Source organism: Pyrgilauda ruficollis, unplaced genomic scaffold (genome assembly GCF_017590135.1).
Source record: "Pyrgilauda ruficollis isolate IOZ18807 unplaced genomic scaffold, ASM1759013v1 scaffold1, whole genome shotgun sequence".
Lineage (NCBI taxonomy): Eukaryota > Metazoa > Chordata > Aves > Passeriformes > Passeridae > Pyrgilauda > Pyrgilauda ruficollis.
The window spans coordinates 17084315-17111820 of record NW_024508100.1 but is presented as its reverse complement, the minus strand read 5'-3'; the positions used below and the strand labels follow the sequence as shown (position 1 = coordinate 17111820).

At 36.1% G+C, this 27506-nt stretch overlaps 1 long non-coding RNA gene across 1 annotated transcript in view; it reads left to right on the top strand.

Annotated features, from left to right (window-relative positions):
• The window catches only part of LOC121348840, a 95156-nt gene that overhangs the window by 25647 nt on the left and 42003 nt on the right, over positions 1-27506 (top strand). Inside the window, exons 2-3 of the long non-coding RNA XR_005954422.1 lie at positions 2646-2743; positions 3958-4040. This is a non-coding gene — a long non-coding RNA (uncharacterized LOC121348840). The remainder of the gene's footprint in view (positions 1-2645; positions 2744-3957; positions 4041-27506) is intronic.

Here is a 27506-nt window from a genome sequence, read left to right as displayed (position 1 = left end):
TTATTGTTATGGTTTTGAGGAATGTCTGCTGCAGGCACCTAAGCTTAGGAGGAGGTTAGGTTGTGTCATGTCCCCCTGCTGTCAGGGAAGAGGGAGAGGCTCCTTGAGGCAGCATGTTGGGGCTGTAGCTGGACTGACACGTCCAGCCCATCTCTGGGGAACCCCACCACTTCCCACTGGCAGCAAATGAAAGGATTTGTAGATAGAGTTGATTAATTAATAGCCCAAAATGAACACTGGGAAGATAGATATATTTCTCCTTGTCTCAGCTGTGTTGTATAGTATTTACTTGAGGCTTTTTGAGCCACAGCAGGTGATTCAGCCAGCTATTGACCTTTCTCAGTAGGCGGTTTGCATGTGATTCTTTGACTGGGAGGGGCTGTGAGCCTCATGTGTCAGGAGCTGGGCAATGTACCTGCTGATTCAGCAACAGCTCTGCTGTTGCTTTCCTAATTGTAAATTACTTGGCCTGAGGAGATACTGGAGATTAAAGATGTGACATTCGAAGTGTAGCATTATAAGGGAAAATTTAAACTATTTTCCCCTCCCCCTTAATGAAATTATTTTAAAAATAATTTCATCCAATCAGGGCTTGCATGTTAAAATGTATATCTTGTTAATTGCACAGTGTACTTATTTGTAACACCAGGACCATACAGGATTAGACTATAGTGTTCACACACTCAAGTTCTTTGAACTTCAGGTTTATTATTATCATTGTGGTTGTGCATTGAAAGAGTACAATATTTCCTTGACTTATGAAACTTGCTTTGACATAATTACAGTATTCATGCTCTCTCAGCTAAAACTTAATATTTAGGATATCATAGTATTGTGTTGAAATATGGAAATTTATTAATATTTCCACAAGAAAATAAATGGGATCAGACTTTGGAAAGATAGAATTAGACTTCAGAAAACTCCAGTGGTAGAAACAGCGCTTTGATAGTCATTCAATATGATTTTCTCACTATTTTGGTCTATTTTTGTCTTGAAATTGTGTGGAATTTAAATGTGTAGCAAAGGACCTTTTTTTTTTTTTTTTGTATGATAATGGCACAGTGTGGCCCAAGACAGTGAGCTTTTGGTGAACAAAAGTGGAAATTAGGGTTCCAGTTCCCACTGACTTTCATAAGATCTGCAGGGCAATCACTGAACAGTCACAAGGAACCAGATAAAATACTTCACTGTTTGCTGCCTCAGGTTTGTTTGAAGAAGCTGATTTCTAAAATGCTCTTGGTTTTCCTGCTGCCTCTGGCCCCTGAAGAATGGAACAGAACAGGTCTCAGCCGTCTGCTCATGGGATAGGGAGTGAGGGACTGAGCAGCTCTAGGACCTCAGCTCTGTCAATGTACAAGAGGGCATCAGCTTTTATAGTTTCTGTTCTCTCTTTCTAAAAGTCTGTTTCTGCAAGTGAAACAGCCCAGAAGGAAATGTTCTTAACACTATGTTTTAACTTAGATTGATTTTTTTTTTTGCTACTATTTTCCTCTGGATTTAGTAAGTAATACAGGAAACTACTTACTTTTAAAAAACTTTTTTTTTTTTTTTTTTTTACAGGTATTGGTTGCTTGGTGGCAAGACCCTTTTTCTTAGGATTCTTTCCTTTCCCTTTGGTGTACAGTGGATATAAACTTCAGTGTATTGAGATGCTTTGTAGATACCAGGACTCAAGCTAGCATATGACTAGGAAAAAAGTATACTGACAGATGGGTCCATTAATCTTTCAGTAAAGTCTACTGACACTGTTGTCGTCTGTACTTTGCTTGACAGAAGTGACAATGTGTTGAAACACAGGAGAAAAGCAGCTGGGCTAAATTTTATGCTTTTCTAGCTACAATAAGACCAATAAAAATATTTTCATAAAAATGACCTGAATTCATCTGTTTTGGTAGAAAATGTTATGGATTTGCAGAAGTACACGCAGTGAAATGAGAAGTAATTGCAAGTGTATTGAGAAATGCATGCCAATAAAAGAACCATTTTTGATCTGGCTACTTCTAAGTTAATATTTCAACCAGAGAACATGTAAAGATCAAAATTGTGTGTTTTCATGAATAGTAGATGACATTCTATCTTGGAAACACCGTTTTGAAGAATTTAATTTTCTAGCATAACTGAAATCCATGTGGGAAGATGTAAGAGGTATCTTGATTCTCTTGGTATGGTTATTTTTATGAGTAAGCTGGTCTGAGAACATAGGTCCATCTCCCAAATAGAATAGAGAATGTGTATTGGAAGCAAATTTTCAGGTATTAACCTTGATCAAACCAGAAGCAGTATGCTTCACAGAGCATGCTCTGCATCATGTTAGTAGTACATTCCCCATAACAACTCCATGTTTTGTGATTTCCTGTGGTGCAGTTGGCTTGCAAATTTGGAAAAGGTCATTGATAGATTATTTATACAGTATAAAATAAGCAAGATCTATATGAATTCCTATACTTCTGCTGCAGGAGGAAAACCAGTGTTATCAGGCAGAATGAGTTTGCCATCTGAAAAAAACCTGACTTTTTTAAGGTCAGGACTAGAATATATTCTAGTTTTAAACAATTGATGAAACTGTACTTCTTAGCAATCTAATGTTTTTTGACTAGTGCAAAAAATGTTTTCAGTAATTAAAAATGTATTCTATATTCACACAGGGAATTACTACTACCCAGTATCAATGACAAAAGGAAAGTTGCTCATTTGCACTCTGGGGACACAGTAGTCCAGCTCGCAATCTTTCTCCTTGATACAGGTAGGAGCTCTTCTTCCATAGAGAAGCAGGTGCATGCTGTCAATTTTTCTTGTCTTTATTTCCCCATGGAATACTTGCTGTCTTATTAAGACTAATTGTTGGGTTGCTGAAAGCAACGGCAGGGCTGCAAGATTGTGCACTGAGATAGTTAACCTTCTGTTTTCTAGACGTTTTCATTCATCACCAGGACTTGTTACATACTTGTGAGCTCCATGTTCTGCCCCAAATATGTTTTTGTACAGAAAGAAGTCTCTTGAAGTGGCTTTCCTGTCATTCTGACTTTCTGAAGGAATGGAAGGAAATACAACAGAATGAAAATCCTTTGTGGAGTCAGTGTTCTCCTTGAAAATATCCCCATATGTTACTGAAGGTCACTCTGCTTTTGAATGTGCTGCTTCTCACTAAATAATAAAGTCTGTTTGAGCAAAATATAAATTGGATTACCACTTTATGCAGTGCTATACATCACAATGCATTATTTTTCCTTCATCTGGAAGCTTTCTTGACTTAAGAAATAATAAACCTTTTTTAATAGATATCTGTGTTCATTTTTGGGCACCACAGTTTAAGAAGGATATCAAGTTATTGGAGAGTGTCCAAAGCCCATAAGGATGATGAAAGATGGTGGGGGAGCCATAGGAGGTGTGGCTGGGGTCACTTGGTCTGTTCAGCCTGGACAGGAGGACACAGAGGGAGAACTCATTGTGGTCTACAACCTCCTCATGAGGGCAGGAGGAGGGGCAGACACCGATCTCCTCTCTGTAGTGACCAGAGACAGGACCTGAGGGAATGGCCTGAAGTTCTGTCAAGAGGTTTAGGATGGATATTAGGAAAAGGTTTTTCCATGAGAGGGTGGTTGAGCACTGGATCAGGTTCCTTATGGAAGTGGTCATGGCACCAAGCCTGACAGAGTTCAAGGAATGTTATACAACACTCTCAGGCACACAGTGTGAGTCCTGGGGGTGTCCTGAAGGGCCAGGAATTGGACTCCATGATCCTTGCTGGGTCCCTTCCAACACAGGATATTCTATGATTCTATGATTTCTGCTCTGAAAGTTGCTTAAACAAAATGTTTCATTAAAGGTATAATATTTTGAAAAGTTTTTTTAAATTTTTTTCCTAACACACACCTAACACTCATGCACAGACACAAATTTTTAATATGAAAAAAATTCTGATATTCTTTTTTTGTTTTGTTTTTTACCTGCTTCTAGGAAATTTCTGCCCATGGTGTCAACAGCAAAATTATGATTGATTGAGCCTCCATTATTCTGTTGGTGTATTCTTCTGCTATGAGGTGTGTATATCTGACTCATTGATTCATTTGTAGTCCTTATGATTCTGTGACTTAGAAAAGAAACAGCAACATGAAAAGAGCAGAAATGATGCTTAATATCTTCCAGTGTTGAAAAGGTTTTATTTTATTTTATTTTAGTTTTATTTTCTTGGGTTTGTTTCAGTAAACTATAAACAAAGAGAGTACTACCATTGCTCTAGTGTCATTGAGAAGAGGTTTTGCACTCAGGCTCATCACACTGGACTCTGAAATGATAACAGATGTGCATCCACCCAGGAAATTACCGTTTTCAATAAGAACCAGAGCAGCAAATGGATTTTCATGCATGGAAAAATAATGTAATAAACTGAGCAAGACCCTGGCTTGATGAATTATATAGTCATAGAAGGGAAAAAATACAATTTGTTTAAATTTCTGAAACTTCAATAGTGCTATAAAACAGGAACACTTTCTATTCCAAGTAATAAAACAACAAGCAGAGTCTTACCAAGTAAATACATTTATGAGTCTGAAGCTTCACACTATTTTTATGTATTTCCCTACAGACAATTTTATCTTTTACTGTCAAGTACTGAAAATAGTTAGGAAATATTAGGTGCACTTTTATATTTGTATGATGCAGTGCTCTTTCTCAGGAGACTCATGATGGTAGAAAGAAGGAAAATCATATTCATTCCTTTATAAATCTTTCTATTCCCTAATTCCTTACTGAAGTAAATGAAAAATTCTTCACTGAAGTCCAAGGATGTCATACAGACCTTGAGAACTGAAAAGAAACAGGAGCATTGTAAGTAAAAATGAGTCTAAGTCTGAACAAAGAAAACATCAGAAAAACTATTTATCCAAATCAAAATTTTTAAAAAAAGTTTTAAAATTAATTGAAAGAGACAAATGGTTATTTAGAGTAATATAATAAAATATTATAAATATTTAGAAGTAAATATATCAATCTACTCTATGACATTATAATTATAATATTCTTTTTAAATGGATCAATATCAATAATAATAATAATTATAATAGTAATATATAATAATAAAAGTAATAATAATAATTTTATAATCTGTTGTATGTAGTATAAAGATAATTATTTACAGAACCAAAGAATTGGATTTGGAGGGACCTTAAAGGTCATCTAGTTACAGCCCCCGTGTTGTTGGCAGCAATACCTTCCATTAGACCAGGTGGCTCAAACCCCATCCAGCCTGTTTCAGTGCTTCACCATCCTTAAAGTAGAGAATAATGAACATATTTGTGTTTCTTTTTTTTTCCCCTATGGAAAGCTGATTTCTACCTTACTCATGAGGCTTGTACTACCACTTTTGATATGGCAATTCCCTGTTCTTTCTTTAGTGCCTTGCAAATTCTGTTGGAAAAATGCTGACTATATAAAGCACCACATCAAACCTTGAATTTCCACTGACTTCTAAATAAACAATCTTCTTTCTTTGCTCTTAGAATCCACACAACGTCACCTCACTGGTTTCTCACTTCTGTTATTTTCTTTACTCCCCAAACCTTCTTTGTATGCATTCAAGGGGATCTCTTTCCCTTACATCCATCTCAGAACTCACATACATTGCTGTTCTTAGGTGTTGTTGTGGTTTGACCCTGACTGAGTGACAGGTATGCACCAAAGCCTCTACCAGTCCCCTCCTCATCTGGGCAGCAGAGGGAAAATACAATTAAATGTTCATGGGCTCAGATAAGGGCAGGGAGGAATAATTCACCAATGGGCAAAACAGCCAGCCTAGGGAAATCTGTTGAATTTATCACCAATCAAAATCAGAGCAGGATAATGAAAAGTAAAAGAAATCCTAAAAACACCTTCCTCCCTCTATTTCCCTATTTCCTGGGCTTAATTTTATTGCCAGTTCTCTACCACTTCCCCATCATCAGCCTGGGGAGATGGGGAATGGGATTTATGGTCAGTTCATCACATATTTTTTTTCTGCTCCTTTCTCCTCAGGGAGAGCAGTCCTTCCCTTGCTCCAGCATGGGGTCCTCCCCAACTTCTTCAGTGTGAGTCCTTCCCATGGGCTGCTTCATTAACTCCTCCAGTGCGGGCTCCTTCCACAGGGTGAAGTCTTCAGAACAGCACAGTGCACGAGTTGCAGTAACTATGACACTGAGTGAGGTCACAATTTTTATTTATTATTGGTAAACTGATAAAAATGTGCTATCTGCTTCACAGTCTATAAATTAGGGCTTCTGCTTCAGAGATTTTATAGTATCCTCTATGAGCTGCTTTTTGAAGGGAATGCAGGAAAGGCTCTGCAAGTTTTTTCTCACCTTGTGCTTCTAAGCGAAGTACAGTGTCATTCTTTTGCTGTCCAGTGAGTAACCTAAGGTGTGTTGTCTGATGTTAGTACTCACAGCTACTGGTAGAGATTGCCTGGGAGGTGGGTATGATCCCAAATAGGGCAAAGTGGCAGAATCAGACTCTGCCTTCCATTTGCTAAGCTGATCTGCATTGTGGGTCCCAGCCAATACTTTACTTACATAAAATAAAATATGTAGAAAGGAAAGAGCAAAAGTAATTCCTTTTAAACATATTGCATTGCTGTTTTAGCATTTCATAATCAATTAATGAATTAGCTGAGTCACACAGACAATCAATTATGCTAAGTACATTTATTAGAAGCTGCCACACCTAAACTAATCACCTTGATGGCTTTGCCATAATTTAAACCCAAGTATTAAAGCAAAATGCATTAAAATCATCTATCATGAAGCTTAATCAATCACACTTTGGTGCTCTAGGCAAGCTAATTCATGCATTTGGGACACTACTGAAAATTAATTGCAAGATAGAGAACACATGTTATGAATGCAGCCTTAAGTGTGTTTGCCAAAGCAATAACTGTAATGGAGGTCAGAAGATTGGACTTTGCTTGAAAAAGTTGATGTCTATTTACTCTAACTTAATTGAATGAAACACTGAGTGACTTAATGGATATCACATACTCCATAAATAAAAAAGGAATGAAACATAATTCATCTCCCAGAAATTGCTCAGCAATTTGCAGAATTTATAAATATCATATGATTAGAAGGAGAAAAAAGAATAATAGATTTAAGTAGTTCAGAAATACAAAAAAGTAGTGAAAAAATTAATTTCATTTATTTAAAAAAGTTGATTTAAACACAAAAAAACTTCACATTGTACGTTCATAACTTTTCAAAAATTTGCACAGAGAAAAAAAATAAAGCAGAATCCTTAAAAATTCTTAATTGATTGAGTCCTCTTCAGGAGGACTTCTATAGGAGGAAAAAATCTTTGCCATTTTAAACAAATTATATATTAAATTTAACCACATAAAAAACAATGGTGGGAAAAAGTTGAGCATGAAATATGAATGCTTGATGCAGCACAGCAATTGCAAATGAAGGAGTCATTGACAGAGAGCAATCCATGTGCTACAATGATGTTGAAAAATTAAGAGATGTACCAACATTTAACTTGGAACAAATAAGGAAGCCATTACAGTGGATAATTTAAATGTAGCAATTTTCTGCCAGAAATCTTTACAACATAATATCTGTGCTGTATCCTGCCTCTGAAGAGAAAGACTCACAATAAATAGTATCTGAAGCTGTGTCTCAAAAATGTCTTATTTTTACTACTAGGTTATTTGTGATAACATGAAAGTTTCCAGAAAGGAATTTTGAACTTAGATCAAAATCCACCAAATGGTTATTAAATTTTTGACTAATTTCATTCACCACCCTATGTTACTTTGTGTCATTGTCTTTGTTTTCCTAGCTTTTATGATTTTTGCATTAAACCCTTCTCTCTGCATTCCACTACCATTTGTTCCCTTCATCAGTCATGGGTCAGAGCTAAGTAGTTTCTGTGCAGTTCTACTTAAAATATTAATTTTAATACAAGTTTGTGTACAAGGATATGCATAAGTAAACCATGCTTCAAATGTCTATTACTTGTGTGACCAGACTACTTTTTGGTCATCAAGCAAAGATCTGGCTGTTTACATGAAGCAAACGTCCCTGGATAATTTGGGTTTTCTGTAACACCTTGAGGAGGACTAGCAGTGCAAATAAAACTGGAAGTTTTAATGGAGATTTTTTTTACCTGAATTTACCTATTTAAATGGACCTTTATGAGACCTGTGCTACAATGACAGTGTGTTCCTTCCTTGCAGTTACTTTTGTGGACATTTTAGATAAACTCCCAGCAGCTGTGTTTCCATGGTGATTAAATATTGCTTATTGCTTCAAAGGCAGTAATACTTAGTTTTCTAAAATCCATTGGATTTTATCTGAAGTGCTCTAAAACACATTAAAAATGTAGAGACTTCAAAGACACAGACATGATGCATGGGCACCTGCTTGATCTTTGTCTGGTTTATTCCAGGGAGCAAGAGGCAATAAAGGAAGGTTGAACACTGAGGAAGTATTTCAAACTGTGCTGTTTTCCCTGCTGTATGAAAGATTCAGTGGACACATCCCTAGCACTGCTCTCCATGTCCAAAAAAAGAAGTGGGTGTGCAGCTTTCCGTTTGCCGTCCCACATGTGCTGATTTTGGGGTCATGTGTTTTATCATCACCAGTTCTGGGCAGGGGAATATCAGGCAGGTGATCTTGAACCTGATTTTTTATGGACACTCTATAATGACACAGGCTAAAAAAAAAATCTGACTTAAAATTTTCATATTTCTGGTGAGCCAGTCTTTCTGTTGATACCAGGGATCAATTGAAACCCTGGTGCTGTGTGTCTTGACAGCTAGCCTACGTTGTGCACAGATTGCTATGTTAATTATAACAGTTAGCTGGTGCTCTACACAGGCTGTATGCTTTCACTTCTGAAGTACAGGGCTGCTTTTTTTTCCATACTAAATTTCAAATGGTAGCATACTAATAATGAGGTGTTGCAAGAATGGCAACAGATTTTATAAAGAAATGATGTAACTTGAACTGGTGTTGTTTTTGGCCCAGAATTCTGTTAGTTTGATCCATACCTGTATTAGCTGTGAGAATTCATCTCGCTTTACGTGTTTTCATTTAGATAATCAGCTTCTATTGTCCTTAATCTGTTTTGAGGGGTGCCCTAATTTTTATCTTTTAATTCCTTACAAGAGAGGGTTTTACATAAACCCATAGCAAGATATGGTAAGATTATAAGTAGGTCTGTCTTATTTGTACTCTGTCTTGATCTTTTTCTGGTGGTAAAAGGATTAGTGAAAGCATTTTGCACTTAAGTGTGTATTGTTAAGCTACGGTAGTGTAGCACTGAGCATTGTTAGGGAATGGTATTTTAAATCAATCAGCTGTATGGAAGGTGTCATGCCTGTTTAAATGCTTGATATTTTTGAAAAATAAATTCTGCTTTCTGCTTAGGAGCTGAATTTGACACCTTTTTCACAGCCTTCTTTCACTCCCTATTCCTTGTTTTTTGTGGTAAAGAAGTTTTATTTGACCATATTTGAATTGCTCTGTGTTTCTGTTCACACATATCTTTCAGCAGTCTTTTAATCCAATCAATATTTTGGATAAAGATTGATGGCAATGCACACTAAAGAGAAATTTCTGTACTCTAACTGGAAACACATTTGAACTGAGCCATGTCAATTGGCTGCACCTGAGCCCAGAAACAGAGCAATAAACAAATACAATTGTGAAATATTTAAGTTTAAAAGATCCATGAAATGGAAGACACACCACCATAAAAGTGGAAATAATGGTGCTTCCTGAACTGAAAATGGATCACTACAACTGCAACATAGACTCCAGGAGTTGTGTGGCCTTTGTGGAAGAGCTGACTGAGCTACTCCTCTGAGTTTGGAAAAAAGAACAGCGCATAACTGGAATCAAATTTGAGAACTGATTTTGTTGAAAAATACTGACATAAAGAGAGGACTTTCTGTCACTAACCATTGAGCAGTTGGTAATCCTGATCACTGTAGCATGGTTTAATGCATTTCTTAAGGGCAAAAATGACCTCTCTTCTGCTTTCTTGAGCAAGCTGCCATTTTAATTGCCTCTTTCAGCCCTGCAACTTTTTTCTTGCTTAATCTCTGTCCATGATTTTAATCAACCATCTGTCACCAGAGGTGCTTTACCCCATGTTGTATCTATGAACCTTATTGTAACTGAAGAGGAGACAATACCATAAAATCCATCTGAAACAAAAATTAATGAAAGAACAATGAAATAAAAATACATGCAGCTCTGTAGGATACCCGAATAGGTTCATTTTATAGAAATCAGTTGTTTGTTGAGGACTGAACTTAGCTACTGAAGTTCTTCATAGTCAACATTCATTTCTGCTTTTATAAAACATAGGAGAAGACATAATGGTTGTAAACAAATCTATTTCAAGTGAATGGGGATTTGTGCAACCAAGATGGTATTCTTTAGAATCCAGATTTGAGAATATTTTAGCAGAAAATTCAGAGCCAGAGTGTGTTTGTATTTATGAATGCACTTAGAGCAATGAAAGCAAATATTTTCCAAGGCCTGCTAAGAGTGGCACTCAACATCTCACTCTGTTTAATTTACACAGGGTGAGCTCCAGTATGTCAGGTACTATTGTGTGGTACATTTTTTGGCAAGTGCTGGCATAGCTATAAGGGCTATTGCTGTATCCAGTTCTGTTCCAATTGGAACACAAGTCTTGGTGCTTTCAGGCATTACTGTTTCCTAAGTTAAAAATTTAATTTGCTAACAAGAGAATGATGCAATATAGCAATACATACTCTATGGAATAGTATCTGGTAAGGTTAGTTTAACTGTTTTTGAGGTGCTATAATTTCTAAAATATTTTTATTTTTCAATGGAAAAATCCAAAGAGGAAAACAAAAAATAGCACCTTTATTGTTTTAGCTCTTTTTAAGATATGAATTTTAAACTTCTAAAAAAGTATAAAGACAGAACAGTATAAATACTGGACAATTTTTTCTCCTTTCAGAATCCAAAGACTAAAGTAGGAGGATTAAAATCTCACTTCCTGATTCAATAAATATTTGTTACAGATACTAAAAATTACAGATATATGAGAAATAAATGCAGTGTTTATTTAACAGGACTGCTGCCAAACAACACAAAATACTTCTGTTGAACTAAAAAGGGAAATTGTTTTTTCATTTTTAACAAAATAAAGATGGACTTTTTTTTATCTAGCTGAAGTCAAACAATAATGATAGTAAGTTTCTTGATCTGAAGGTGAACTGATTGCATTAGCACAGGATTAAATTACTATGATGTATGCAATAATGAGGTTTATGTAATTGATATTTGTTACATAATTGCAAGATACTGTTTTGATTTAGGACTAAAGACAGAATCATCATCTTAGGTTGTCCAGGTCTGAGGTGACAGATCAATGTAATTAATCTGTGTGGTGATTGTCTCAGAGGATAGAGCCTGAAAATATTCCTGGATCCACCAGGTGAAACAATGAGGAGAGTCTGGGAAATAACCAATGGCAGAAACAAACCCTGCAGGAGATGAGAAACCACAGAATAGCTTAGAGTAGGTCATTGTACACCTGCCAAGTGATGGACTGATACGAGAGCAGACCTAACCAATTAGTAAAGCCTTCATCCTTCCCATCTGGAGATTTAACTTTGGTGTGTGCACAAGGTGGTCTTTATTAATCGAATTGAAAAAAAATGCCAATGACTCCCAGGCAATATTTTTAGGAGCTGAGCCAAAACAGTTTCCTTTGGCTAAAGAGTATCAATGCCATACAGTGACTCAGGCTTGGTTTTGGCTATTCCACATAAGCTGAATTAAGAAAAAAATTAGAAAATGCATTTTTGAAAGTAATTTTCACAGCTGTGAGATACATATTATATTGCAATACATATGCAATAAGAACTGATTTTAAAAACCAGTTTCTGTAGTGGCTAAGTGGTTCCAAGTAGTTTCTCCTTCAATGCTCATTTTAGTATCTGCATCACAAACTGTGGTCCTGAGGGCTTCTCTTTCCAGTTAGTTGCTAGGCAGTGCACAGGTAACAGTTTCAATGCAGCATTGAGGTGGATTTTTTTTTTGGACATGTCAAGAAACAACTTTGTCTGAGTGAAACATCTGCTTCACACCTAACCTGACCTGAGATAAAAACCAAAACATTTTCTGTCTAGGGCCCAGCAGGCGGTGGTCCCACAAAGCGTAGCCACAGGAGGATGGCTATCTTACTTCTTATGAAGTGTGAGGGAGGTACAGAAGACTAAATTACTTTTTCTGAGAGGGACTGAGATCAAATCTTTTCCTTGACAGAGTGACATTTTCTACCAAATTCTGAAACATGCATCATTCCAAGAGAAAGAGTAAGACAACATGCTGAAAATGTACCCCTGATGAAAAAAAAAAGTAGGCTTCAGATCTTGCAAGATATTTCCATAATTTATTGGAGGGGGGGAGGGGGCATTTGCATTTGATCTACTACTGAGCTATTAATTAAAATACAAAAAAGTTTGCAGAGGGACTGATAATCACAACTCTTTAACCTTCAATTTTTTTTTCTTTGCTTTTTGTTAAAACACTTTGATATGCCCAATTAGACAGCCTAGGTGATGAGAGCAGTCTCTGTCAAGCCGAGATGTTTGAGCCTAGATGGTAGGAAGAGATTCATGATTACTTCCACAAGTGTTAGAGGTATCACAAAACAACAGTGGTATGTGGTATAACAGCTTCTGATGGTGTTATATGTTTCACAGTATTTCAGGAGTTTTAAATTCATATTTGAAGTGATAAAAAGATAGGTGAATGAAGAATAACAGGGGAGGACAGAAAAATAATTTAAAGTGTTAAGTAATTATTTCACAGAAAAACCAAGATTTTTTTCAATATTCGGTATCAAGAAAAACATGTCTTATAATTTGAAAACCTTTTTTTCTCCATTTTCACTTGCTGAACTTTCAAAAGTAGAAGTGTTGCTAGAGGGTAAAACTAAAATGTAAGGGTGATATTTTAGAACTCTCCTTTCCACCAGAACAAAAAGTACAAATTCAACATCTCACTAATGGGTTCCCTTTTAAGTCGTTGGTCAGAACAATGTGAATGCTCTCTTTGGATAGACTGGTAATAAAAATGACAAAAATCAAATTGAAGCACAGAAAATAATGTTTTGAGATCAAAGCTAAAAAAAGTAAAAGCAGGGTCTAAAAGCTCATCACACAAGCAAGTGAAAGATGTAATTATGCACAGACTGAGAGAGACTGCATTAATGAGACCTTATATTGTGAAGTTACAGAGTCAGACCACTGTTTCTCACTGACATTGTGCTTTCTGAATATAATACTTTCTATTTGATAAACTTTTCCATTTGTTGAGGGCAGTCTTTGAATATTGAATTCTGTTCTTTAAAATTAGCTTGTGATTGCCTTGTCTCTTTTGGTATTGATGGAGGAACATATTTTCACTCTTGAATCATATATTTAGTTCTGCTCATAGTTTATCATGTAACACTCTTTCCTCACACCTTATAAAATTCTATAAAATTATTTTTAAAACCTTACCTTTTTAAAATTAAATTCACTGTTTTCCTTGACCCTGTTGTCATACCTTATTCCAGAATATGCGACATGTGAAGCCTTTCTCCTTCACTCAGATCTATGACTTATATTCCAGAAGACGATCTTCTCCACTTTTGTGCTGTTGAAACCATCCCTAAATTTGTTTTACGTACTTTTGCTGAGCACTTAGTTCTTGCCATCACAATTATTGCCAATGCTTTATTGCCAAGTTCAATTGTCTTTCTCTGACTTCCCTTCAGATCCCAAAATTAAACCTCTCTTGTTCCAAGTCAATTCTGCTAACGTTGCAGATGGAATCACAGCTCTCTCCCCACTTTTACTCATCCTGGAAGAACCTTTATACTGATAAGTAGAACCTTGTCCTTGGAGGTGAAAGTTGAGAATAATCTTTAATGTGAAGGACTGTTGTTTTTGCTGGTTTTACTCGCATTGATAGGCACTTATTCCCACAAAGACTTGGGGGTTTCTTTGTGCCACCTGATTGACTATATTTTTTCCCTTGCACCTTCCCTTCCCATTTCTCATACTGCAGAAAATGTTATACTTTGTACATCTTTTTTCCCAACATCTTGCATAACAGTGAATCTCCAATATTCTAAGTTTTGTCTTCATATTGCAACTGTGTGTAATTTGCAAAAGATGTCTTTCTCAGCAATTCATTCTTTTTTGCTGATAGAGTCATGTCCATGCATTCTGTCTCCATGTTGCAAAGCCTCTTCTGGGTTGGTTCATAAGGCCACACCCTGTTGAGGAAGTTTTGCAACACATTTATGATTTTCAGAAATAGAGATCAATTATTGTACTCTCTGATCAACTCTCACTCTTTTCTCCAGCTCTCTTATTCAGGATTCTGTTTTGAGACAGAAGCAGCCCTTTGGAAAGTACACTTTAAATATGGGTAGCATAGCCTTATATACACTCTGCATTTTTCCTTATGGAAAGCAGTATTTTATTCAAGATATATAATTCTTTGCCTGACAGTTATTAACAGAAATATTAATTAGAAAAAATTATTCTCATGCAAAGTAAACAATTCAAGGAAAATAAAATTATATACTATATCAAGCTCAGATTTCAACTGACCTCAGCTCAGCAAATTCAGTGTGTGCAAGAAGGAGTCATCTGTGCTTTGGCCCAGACAGGCGGCTGGCTCATGGCTGCTTCCTTTAGGAAAGGTCCTTTGGGCATTTGATTGTTCTCTTAGAGGCTAGGAAGTGATCAGGTGTTTAAGGGATGATGGGTCCAACAAGGCAAATTACTCCTCTGTGTCTCCTTGTCTTGCCACCTTTTATCTTTCTTTCTCCTTTTGTAAGGTCTTTTGAACAATATTTGTCTTGTATGCACAGGTGCATGGCTTTGCCCATGCTGCTCCTATCCAGGCTGTGATTTTATCCTGGAAGGCACTATCAGCTGCAAGAACCATATGCACTGGTGCAAGTCACTCATGTTCACTGGATCCTGAAACCTTTCAACCTATGCTAGTGAAAAAAATCTCTGAATTGGTATGGTTTAGTGGGTGTTCCTTCTCTCTTTTCTTCTTCCTTTGTTCAGTTTGAAGGCCATGGTAGGTAATATGTCAGTAGAATCTTTCAGGTCTTCTAGAATATGTTCAAACAATGAGACTTTGAGTAAAACCCCAGAAGGGTGTATGCTGAGAGTTGTCAATTTAGGCATGATTAGTGGTAGAGTAATAAACAAGCAGGGAGTACTGAAAAGCTAGATTAGTTGGTCATCAGCATGAAAATAAACTCACAATGTTTTTTATCCATTCTATGTAAGCAATTACTTTATAAGTCTTGGGATATATTCTAGGACATTAGCTTGTTGTTTTGTTTATCATTTGCTACAAATCTATCTGCTGTGTTCTGACAAGAGATAATGGTATATGACTCATCTATTTCTGGAAATGTTTCTTCAGTGTACACAGATGGTGTTTATAGATCCAGTGTGAGGGGTGAGCTATTTGAGAACAGCGATCTGCAATGTCAAAGATTTATCATATATATTGTTCTCTATACTGAGCAGAAAAACTGTCCTTTCTAGTCTGGTTCTGAGGTGTTTGTATCTATGAAGTTCAGAAGACAGAGGCCATTTACTATTCTTTTGTCTGTGCTAACCCATAACTCATGCTTTGTGTGGAATGGAGAATTCTCTTTTGTCAATATCTCTTGCTTCAGCTGTTGTCATGGTAACAAGTAGCATCTTTGCTGAAATTCAACTAAAGTTTAACATGGACTTTGACTGTTGCAATATATTGCTGAAATTTTAACCCAATCTATCACCCTTTTAATTCAAGCTTTGTCTTACAAGCAAGCATGTCCTGTTCTTGCATATAAGCAGCTCATGTAAAGTAATAAGCTGTACTTTGCCTGTAGCAGCAACAGGTTTAATTAAAGGACACCAGTTATTCCTTGATATGCATATTTTATGGCATTCAGTTCATGTATTTCAGTGCATAAGAGTCTCCAAGTCTTTTCTCTGTCATTCATTATTCTGCATTTTAGCTGTGGTACCATCAATCTATTCTTTTTTCTCATGTATATGCAATGCATATGTGTAATGCCCAAGTTACAGGAAAATGGCATAGAATTTTGAAAGAGATAATTCTACATTATACATGCTTTCCTCAGACTATGGACATAAAATGTACTGTTTAATTCATAATTCTTCATGCTTGTGCATTTTACTGTGCAATATTTCTGACAGAGTATTGTTTACAAGCAGAAATAAATTCCTATTAAACATTTATTGTTCTGAAAATTAGTCTCAGGAGATATAGAACAGCAATAGTGTCACTAGAGAATTTATTGAATTTTGGGGTATTTTCTTATTGTTTGAGAGATCATAAAAGATTCTGCTAGTTCAAAGTTTACTCCATTTGATTTAAAATATGAAAATCCAGCCATATATTGAAATATACATTGCCTTGATCACTGCAAAGATAAATTTTAAAAAATTTAAAGTGAAATGGAAGAAAAAAGTTACATGTTTAGGAAGCCTTTATGGCTTTTGCTAGCATTTTGTTCTTTTCTGATATAAGGGACCTGTAAGTTGATCAGATTGTGAGTTCATGCCATTTTACAGTCTCTTCTACTGCCTTTCTAAACAGAATGGTATGAAAGCCAAGACAGATGAACTCAGAATTTCTGGAAAAAGAGCAACAATTGCCCACTGTGCTTCATTCAATGTGGTCCAAGTTAAGTATATTTTGATATGTTAGGATGAAGCTGCAAAACAAAACTTAATGGCATAGGCTGAGTTAACAGTTCAAGAGAATTTTCAGTCTTCTTTTCCTTGCTATCTTCTTTTCCTGTCCTCCTTTCAGGACCAGATTTCCCTGCTTCACTTGTGCTGGTGGCATGGTAAATCAGAATATATTATTAAATTTCCCTTTTTAACTACCAGGATACAGTTCTACGATTTTCCTGACACTGATCCAGAAGTTAGAGTATAGGAGAAGAGTGAAAGGAGAGTGTCAGAACCTTTTCTTTCACAGTCAGGAAACCTCAGCTAAACTGAAATATCTGATGTCATCTCTAATAAGCCCCGCTACCCCTTAGCACATAGGAAGTGAATGAAACATGTTTACATGTCTTGGAGGAGTATTACGTAGCTGCTTGAGAAGGAATTATTTAGACATTCTTCCTGGAGTGTAAGATAAGAAAAATTAAGCAAACCTCAAATACACAGAGCCACTGTCTTCCTGATGCAAATTGTGCACAACTTCCTGCTAGAGACTATGCAGCTCAGGTCTTTACCTAATAGAGCTAAACCCATTGATGATATTTATCTTTGAACAGCAGCCAAAGAGGAAAATGTCCAGAATATTATTAAGATGCAGGCAGAGTTGGATGTGACCCTGAATAAGTTTTATTAAAAAAAAAAAAATGCACAGGAAGCAGTGATGTAGAATGTGCAGAGAAATGGGTTAGACTGGGAGAAAATGAAAGGTCAAGCTCTCTCTTGCCAAGTTTGAGGTTTTTTGTTGAAACCATGGCCAAATCCCCACAAATTTCTGAGAAAAATGTGTGCAAGTTGGATGATATCTTATATCTACTAACAAAAGGTAAATAATTTCCTTAAGAACATGGGGGACAGTGGATCTAATGGATGAGATGATGGAAGTAATTGCCCTGCTGGAAAAACTGGTCAGATATTGTCAAGCTGCAAAATGCAGATGCAAATGTGAAGTCACTTGGATATTTTAGGATTTGTCTTAAATAAGGATAATCTAATATTTGTCTGTAACTGATCTTTCAAATGACTCTTTTTCATTTATTATGTGTAAGTCACTGTTTACAACATTGGTGATTAATATTGAAACAGCAATTATTTCTCATTTATTACTGTGGATGTCTCATATTTTGTTTTAAGCAGTTGTGAATATTCTGCAAGAAGGCAGTAGCAATGGTAATTTTCTCTATTACTACTGTAATTACCTATTTCCAACCACAGAGGCAGTGCTTGAAATGATCAGTTCTATCAGGAAGAAAATGCTAATGTTTTGTTCTTTTAATCACTTTTCTGTTTCCTGTTGTTATGTTTTAAAATCTAATTAAACAAGTTTTAATTTTATTTTTTTAAATGTAAATTTTCATATTTAAAAAAAAAGTTTTTTACTGCAACAGTAATTAGGTTCCTATAGTTCATTACAGTGAATAGTAGCATTTCTCCTTGAAGGTGGTTTGTGACTAGAAAGTGTAAAATCATACAAATGGATGTCTGTGCAATTATGGCGTGTAGGCTTCACCCTTTAGCATATTTTAAATGTCTATTAAGTGCTGAAAGGAAAGCCACATATTCTTCATATCCCTTAAAATACGGTTTCTTGAAAGAATATGCATGTTTTAAGAAATTGTTCACCATTGGATTTTTGCTTAAGAAGATGAGTATTTATTCTGGTATATGGTACATGAATATTATATCCAGTTATATTTTCAGAATTCTGCATTTTCTTAACTGTTGAAGTAGATAGTACATTAGAAACCTGTTTTTCCATGGGATTGTTACAAGAGATGGACGCAGAAGGACTTTGTCACATCTCCTGCTCTTTCTGCCCATCTATGAGAAAGCAAATCTGAGATCTTTAAGACCCACTTTCACTAACATCAGCTCAATGCTACTGACTGAGAAATGTTCAGACTGAGAAAACCTCCTCAGAAACCAGGTAACAGTATCTCTCCTTAGTCCTCTTCAGCTCACACTGTGCTGGTGACATAACATTTCTACTAGAGGTAGGAAGAGAGAAAAGCCAGTCATCCAGTCATGTCCATTATATCTCCATGTCTGCTTGTGCCTTCATCAGCAGTGGGACAAACGGGATGTAGATGGACAGATGTTTATAGCAGTCTGTTGCAGCTGATCAAAGCTGTCCTTGTGTTTGGGACACTCAAAGTGTTACCCCCTGTACAGAGGTTATGTGATGTAAGGGAAAGTAATTTCATGCTCTGTTTATCCCCTCACGGCTCATTCTCTTCCACTGTGTCGCTGATTGTAAAATTACAATACCTGTTCAGTCTCTTACTATTTTCTCAGTGTGGTTAAGATTTCCTACAGGTTTGAAAGAATTTAGGAGGGAACAAACAGACAAAAGGTGAATATTCCCACTTGTTTGTGTGTATGCATAGGGATGAAATGGAAACATTGCTTCCTTAGGGAGATGGTGGAAAAAAAGAAAATATTTCATTTGTGAAATGGAGGACATGGTAACCATTTAGTTACTACTTTCAGTGAAGTATTGCTTTTTCCTTGGTTAAAGTTATTAGATTTGTTTTGTGAATTATCCTAGAAGCTATGTAGAAAGCAAGGCTATTACCGTTGTTAAGCAACAGGACTTTGGCCAAGATATTTTTACAGTGACTGATTAGTAAGCCTGACTGCAATATATCTCTCTATTACTTTAATTAAATGGAAGGGTAACATTCTCTAATGGATTATGGCATAGTGCTGCCTTCCACTAAATGGGCTGGTTGTGCCTTGAACTTGCACACAATGGTAAGAGATGAAGAAAGGACACACAATCTTCGATTTTGGCTCTGCTGAAACCTCTTAGTGATTGACCTGGGTCCTGGTTCAGCCTGGCTCAGTAATGTGAACACACCACAGCACTGAAATAAAGCACCTTTACTGACTTGGGCAATGTCTGAGGAGCTCAGGGTGCAGGCAAATCTCAATTCCATCCACCCACATAGGCGGATTCTGAGGCTCCTCAGAAGAGGAGCAGGGTGAATTAGAACCAGTATGGGTAGCAACCATGAGTAGCCAGTGAGACAAGCTGACTATCCTAACGGGTCCAAGATCTTGCTTTTGTTCTCAGACAAACTAGACAGGGTTGAAAATTGAGACGTCTTCTGATCTTTCAAATTGAACTGAACAAAGCTCACTTTTTAATTTTAGCCCCACAAGATGTAGAAGATGAATATTCAATACCTTCTCTGACTGAGGTAAACCTCACATTTTCTCTGTCAGGAGAGTAACCTAACCCAGAAAACTTGAACTATCCTGTCTGGACTGAACCTTTTGCAACAAATAATATGATATTTCACAGATAGGGAACACGATGCTGAAGCCTAGTGATCATCGCAAATTCCAGAGACAGCTAGACCTGGATTCTGATCCTTTCTCCAACTTAACATGAGGAAAACCAACAGTGTCTGATCTCTGCTATGACTGCACACTAAGCATTGGTGACATGCATGAACAGGGGCTTTCAGACCACAGCTTCAGATTGAGAGACATCTGTCAAAACTATGCTTCAGGAAGCTAAATTTCTTTTTGGATACCTAGATCTGATGGGTGACATTTCAGTACCCCTGAGGAAAAGGTCAGCTTTTGTGTGTTTTTTGCACTGCCTATAGCAGACTCTGGCAAGGAAGAAGCAATCAATGGCAAGCTGACTGAACTGGAACCACCTGCCTTGCTGTAGGTGGCATCAAGCCCTTTTAGAAAGGCCTTTTAGAATAAAGCAGTCAGTTTATTAAAGCATATATTGATGAACTGCAATTTGAGAAATGCTGGGTTGTTCTTAAGTTTTAATTGCTTTCTGTTGTTTTGGTTTTTTCCCCAAGTTCTTTTATTAATTATTGTAGCACTGACCAAATCTTTTGCACTGTAATTGGGAGAGGAATTTCTAATTAATGAATTTTATTCCATAGCAACCACAACATTTCTAGACACAAATGAGACCAGTGATAATGACACCATCCAAAAATACAATGGTTCTGAGTCTTCACTGAAGATGAATACTGTGACAGATTTTATTTACGAATGTATGAACCACAACAAGAAAAAAAGATTACAAGTCTGTCAGATAAGATTATTATCCAAAAGATGAAAAGAGTACTCAAATATTTCTAGTGTCTGATTTTTAGCTTGTCTACCTTTACCATGGTTTTTTTAGTGTTTACTTGTAGAGAGTATTAATCCTTGGGCTGTCATTTGACATTTCTATACGTGTTTGCCCCATGCTATCAGAAAGATCACTGTTTGTTTTTTCACAGTTTTTACTCTGCTAAATCTGGTGCTTCATGCTCTCTCTGCTTATAGCATATCAGCCTTCTCTCATTGAGAAATGAAATTGTAAAACTGAATGTTCCAGAATAATTTGTAACATGCCCTTGACTTTAATAGAACTCTTAGACTTTAATATGACAATTTAAAATTTTTAGACTTCTCATTTGGTTTGGACTTGAGCTTGTTTTCTTACTAAGGGAAGAGATATGCTAGAACATTAATTTACAGATCTGGAGACGTTATAATGAAGAAACCAAATCTGGAGTTGCTAAAAGGAGTATCCTGATCTAGTTGCAGTAAGTGTAAGTGCATATCATGTCTTAGTCTATATTAAAAAAAAAGGAATATAAAGAGAGAAATGTTATGCCTGTCATGGGATTTCAGCATGGAAAGCTGGGACATGTCCACAAATTAACTTTTTTAGAAAATTAAGGAATTTGGAGAGTTTTCTAGAAGAAAAATAAGTATGGAAATAAACTAGTGGTGCTTGCTCTCTGTGCTTGTGAATACTGGCAGCAGATGTCACCTGGGTCTGCTGTATGGTTTCCTACACAGTTAAATTATTAGAAATTTAACGTGGTCCTGGACTTAATGTAGTTCCAGACTCTGAGTACCAATATTTGCAAGAACTACTCAAGTGCAAATGGGAGCTTTGCCCTTTGGGGGTCCTGTAGTGTTGGATGGGTGGGCAGATAGTCAGCAGGAGATGCAGTGTTTCATGTATCCCAGTAATACTTCCTCTGCTGTGTTTAATTTACAGAACTAAGACTAATGATACATGGCTCTAGATGACCTTTACTGTAACTGGCAAGGATGTATTCTTTCTTGCCTTGATTGTGAATACAGGCTGTTTATTTTTAAAGAAAACCTTACTAATAGTTGGTATAAGTGGTTTCACTCTTTCTTTTTATTTTTTAAGAGAAGAAACAATCTTTAGGTAACAGTCCCTGATATATTCAAATATTTCCCTGTGAATCCCCACAAATCTTCAGTTTCAACATGGCGCTTTCTCATGTGTTTGAAATCCTCTGACTGTGAGAGTGTAACATGGTCAATGTTAAAGGACACTTTCCTCCAGGAGGCCTGGGCATGTGAGTAGTAACAGAGACGCAGAATAGCGTCTTTTAAATAGATGTACTGTTTATTCACCCCAAAGTACATAAGATGCAAACAGCCTGGGGATCACCTTCTGCAACACTCTCTCTTTGAGACCTGGAGTCTTGAGAAATGGCCTTAGCTCAATGGCCTCTGTCTAACTTGGCAGTGAGACACAGAATTTCCTCCTCCTGTGATTCTTCCTGCTGCATGTTCCCCTCTGCTTTCCTCCAGGCTGAGGTCCTTACAGTTCAGTGGTCTTTCTAACCTTAAGAAATGGGCTGGTGAAAGATATTTGTTACTGACTGATTCACCAATTATTTCCCCCGAGGAGTTGTAGTATTCTGACTGAAGATATCCTAATGATGACATTAGTTTGTTTTCTGCTCGTTATGGCTAGCAGATCCCTTTGATTTTACTTCACAGAGCCAACCAAAATAATGTCAAATAGGTAAAACCAGATACATCAAAGCCTCAGACATAAAATAAGGAGGAAAAATAACTTCCAAAATAGGATCAGCATATCATATTGGTGAGAGTTAATAAGAAAATATTTTCACACCTCAAATAAAATAATGAAATTAGATTTCAGACAGGCTATCTAAAATGAGGATTTGATCTGCAAGGAAGAATTTGTGATAGATTTTTAGGTTTGGTTATATGCCATCTTAGTTTTTGTTATCTTCCCGTTCCATTTCTATCCAATGAAATCCTCTAAAGATAGATTGGAAATTGGGATTTTACAATGGTCAGAGAGAGAAATAGAGAGGAAATTCAAGAACTACAGTGTAATTCTACTTGCTTAGCTGTGTCCCCAGTCTGTTGTTACAGTAGCCATTGAGAAATTCAGGAAAAGGATGAAAACACAGGATTAGTTTCAAATCAATGATTTCTTCCTGTAGTTCTCAGGTCTCTTTTGTTGGATGGAGCTATTCCCAAGTATACATTCGGTATATCTAACTTTGAATGAAAAGTATTTAAAGAAATGGAGAATTGAAGAACGGGATATGATATAATATTTTACATCCTTCTTTAATAAGGACATCTAGACAGAGTTTACATGGTGTATAGTACTGTGTCTGAGTAATAAAATATGCACTTTAACGACATGAGAAAATTACTCTGAAGCTGCAGAAAGTTCAAACTAGCAGAGAAATTATTTAAAAAGTAAGGAGCTGAAGAAACAGATGATAGTAGATAGTGGAAGTGCTGAGATAGGGACAGTGGCTGTACATTGTTCCTGAAGGTATTGTTTTGAACAGATAATTTTTAATGTTTTATTTAATTTCGTAGATATGAAAGCAGGGGAAAAGAGCTTTAAAACTTGCATATGGACTGTTTCCAAGGCACTGTTCGTTGTTGGCTTCTGGTCCAGCTCCACGTACTTATCATTTTAAGTAAATGCCTGTAAAGTCTATTGTATGATACAGTAGGGAATAATCCCCCTGGTAATCACAGTTCTGAAAGCCTTTTGGAGATTTACGGCAGAAAATATTTCTTTTCATGATGCTTCAAATACTTCATCTTCTTATAAATTGATCAAAGCACCTATCCCCATTATCAATCAATGTCATGTTTGTTTAGCTAAACTCTTTATTCCTGTTCCTATCACCTGCTGGAGGCCAAATGATGGATCCAGGCTACTCAGGAGTAGGTTGTAATAGTTGTGTAATGCTGTTAGAGATAAAAAAAAAATTAAATTATTTATTTTGTTAAGTAGGTGTTTCATTGCTGTGATTTTTTTGATGTTTATGTCTATTTTTCCTGTGGCAAATCCATGGTAAAGTAGTATGCAGAAACAGTTTGTAGCTCGAAAAAGATAAATATCCCTCCTGCTTTACTTCAGATTGTAAGGCAAATAAAACAGTTTATAGTTTTTCTGAAAAGACAAAGACATCCTAATTCTTAGATACAGTCCTAGTTTCCTTATTTTTTAGGAAGAAAAGAAAAATCTTTCCAGTGATGTATGACAGAGCTCAGTAACTAAAGAAGACATTGCTGAGAGGAATTGTCTGCTTACCATATCTGATTAGTTTTCCCGCATACCTTTCAAAAAGGAATGTAACTTTGGCATTTGGATTGACAAACCACAGCTTAAAGTCTAACTTCTCTAGTAGCCAACACATCCTGTTGCTAATTAAAATAATTCTGTGAACTGCCAAAATAGGATTCTCATCAGGCTAATGCATATTTTGTATGCCACAATTCAGGGAAATATTTCCATGTGTTTATGTTTTGAATTACAGAACAAAAACTAAAAAAATGTTATTCCATTTTTAGTATTAATTGAACTAAAGGATCAAAAATTTACCTTTAATGAAGAGTTTTTATTTAGTTTCATTAAGAATCCATACAGTAATGTGTGGTGTATTTTTGAAATATTATGTTAGATACTGATTCTTCCATTCTTCACTTTTTGTCAGTCAAGAATTGATAGGTAATAATAGTTTTCAAATTATCACAACCATAATTTTATTGTGTGATTACCTATTAGATGACCTAATACTGTGCTCTATTTTATTTTATTACTGTTATCTAGTAATTTCACTCATCTATATACCAGAAATAAATGTTGATATATTTTTCATCAGTCTGACATGAAAAGCAAATAAAAGATATGTTTATTTGTGTGAAAAGCTGCAGCTCATATGCATATCATTCATTTATCTCTGTCTTGTTATGATCCACTAGTCCTGGATACTGCACTGCTACATGAAGTGGGAATGAAAACTGTCTTATGCTCCATAGACAAATGAGTCTTAATCTGCTGATGGTATATGCAAGCTTTTACCTGGTGCCCAAAAAGGCACCTTAAAATTGAAAGATTATGATTTGAGTTCAGTGTACTCACTATATAGGTTAATGCTGGACAATAAAGAAAATATCCCAGATGTTACTGCCAGCAAGATTTAGCAGAAAGTAGGGCAGCAAGGAAGGCAAAATGACCACAAATTTTCCAAAACTGAGATCATCCTTTATCACTGTATATTCTATAATGGATATTGAAACTAGGCTTTCACAGTGAAGAAAGCTCTTAAAAACCTGAAAACCTAAGAATAGCCTCCATGTTTCCTAAGATACATATCCCTTAAAATTAAACCAAATTGCATTTAGATATTGCTGAAAGAGAATGCTCTTTAGTTTTGGAAACTCTGAACCCAGGGGGATATCAGATAGACAAATTTAGCACAATGACTCTTTTTTTTCAGGCATGTGTATGTCTGTATTGGAAGTTAGATGGGATAGCCTAAAGCTGAAAGTTTAGTTTTCCCATTTTAACAGCTGATAGACAAAGGAAATGAAAAATTATGACTATATGAAAATTAATCAAAAATCAGCCAGTATGTTTTAAGTTTCCTTTATAAAAGGAAATGGCGGGTTGAAATAGCAACATTTTCTAAATTGCTTCCCAGAATTTCTGCTAGTAGGTGTTGCACTGCTGTACAAACAGTTGTTTCTGCTACTATAGAAGCATCTGGTGGACCTGAACAAGCTATGCCCATGCTTTGTTGGGTGCCATGTGAATATTGGAAGAGGGAAAAGTATTTTTGGTCTCAGCCTTAGGTCTCTATTGTGTCAACTGTTTGAGCAGTAAATTTCCTGTGAATATTGATGCAAAAAAGATGAAAGATGCAGGCTCAGAAATCCTCTAGTGCCACGTTGCTTCTTATCAGAACAGAAAGTTTCTGATTTTACTAACTCTTTATTCCTTATTTTTTGTGTGTATGCACACATACACATATTGCAAATAGAGAAGTTGAACAGTAAAACCAAAATGTCATATATATTCCTTTTTCCGTATTTCTGTTTTGTTTTCTTACAAGTGTGTATCTCAATGTACATGGCAAACAATAAAGAGCAAGGATGAAGTACAAAACCATTTTTCTTTTATCTGTGCATACAGAAAAAATATATTTCTTGCTCTGGAGCCACCAGAATTATCTGAGTTTCTTCTTTCAGTGGGATGTGATACTAAGACAACATTCAGAACAGCATGTCAAAGTGTCTTCCAAGACAGCAGTGATGTTGGACACTTGCACTCTTAGGACAAACAATTGAATGTAAGGACTGAAAAAGTGATGAACGGAAAACAGAAATTAAAGTAAATTTTAGATTTTTTTCCCTAGCACCATGCTGATCTTTTCATGTGTTTTCTATCTTTGTGTAACACATTAACCAATATCTTCTATAAAACTAATCTTTTTCCCCCTTTGAGGTTTTGTAAAATTAGAAAGTAAATTCTTGAAGTTTTTGCTGATTTATTTTCTATTTTCAGCCTGTATCTTATGTGCTCCATTTCATTTTTGTGGCTTTTTTATGCCATATGTAGCATCCTGAGAAAGACATTAGTAAACAAGAATGCTTACTCATGGTTTTGGGGCTCCTGAGACATTTCTTCTTCAAGATGGGTTGAATAGCCAAGAGCTAGAAATATGAGAACTGTAAATTTAAACTTTTTGAAAGCATGTAGGAAATTATTATTAGGTTACTATTACTAAAATAGTAATAATAATAAAAAAATTAGAAAAAGTTAGAATAGGTTCTCTTTTAAGAGTCACTGTTTTACAATATATGATTAAAAAGAAGAGTTATTAGATACAATGGCAAAAATCACAATGAACAAGCAAGTGCTGAAATGCATAGCAAAGTTGTAATCAAACTGAGCAAGTACAAAAGGGCAGGTATGTAAACAAACCCCCTTTTCATTAAGGATAATTGATTTACCTAATTGTGAACTATCAAGGGAACAAATAACTCAATCTTGGGCAGCACAGCTAGTTCACTGGAAATTCTGATAATAAAAGTGTTTAAAGGTTGGATATTTGAGTGATACCATCAATGAATATTTCTATCTAAGAATTAGTATTTTTCTTCCCTGAATTTATACTTAAAATGCACTTTTTTTCACACCTAGGTCATCACTTTCTACAAGGACTGAAATATAACAGTGATAGAACACACTTTGTCAAATTCCTTGAACAAAAGGTTATGATGAGCCTATGGCAAATAGACTTTAGTGGAGCACTGAAGCAAAAATGAGGAGAAATGGGTTCTTTTTCTTTGTTTTCCTTGCAGTGTGATATCATAGTATCACAGAATATTTTGGGTCAGAATGGGCCTTAGTAAAGACTGTCTAGTTCCAGCCCCCTTACAGGGGACAGAAACAACTTGCCTTAAACTGTGTTGCTCAGAGCCCCATCCAGCCTGGCCTTGAACACTTCCAGGGATGGCACACCCATGGTTTCTCTGGACAACCCGTTTCAGTGCCTCACCACGCCCCCAGGTAATGAATGTCTTCCTAACATCCTACCTGAACCTACTCTCTTTCAGTTAAAACCATTAGCCCTTGTCCTTTCAC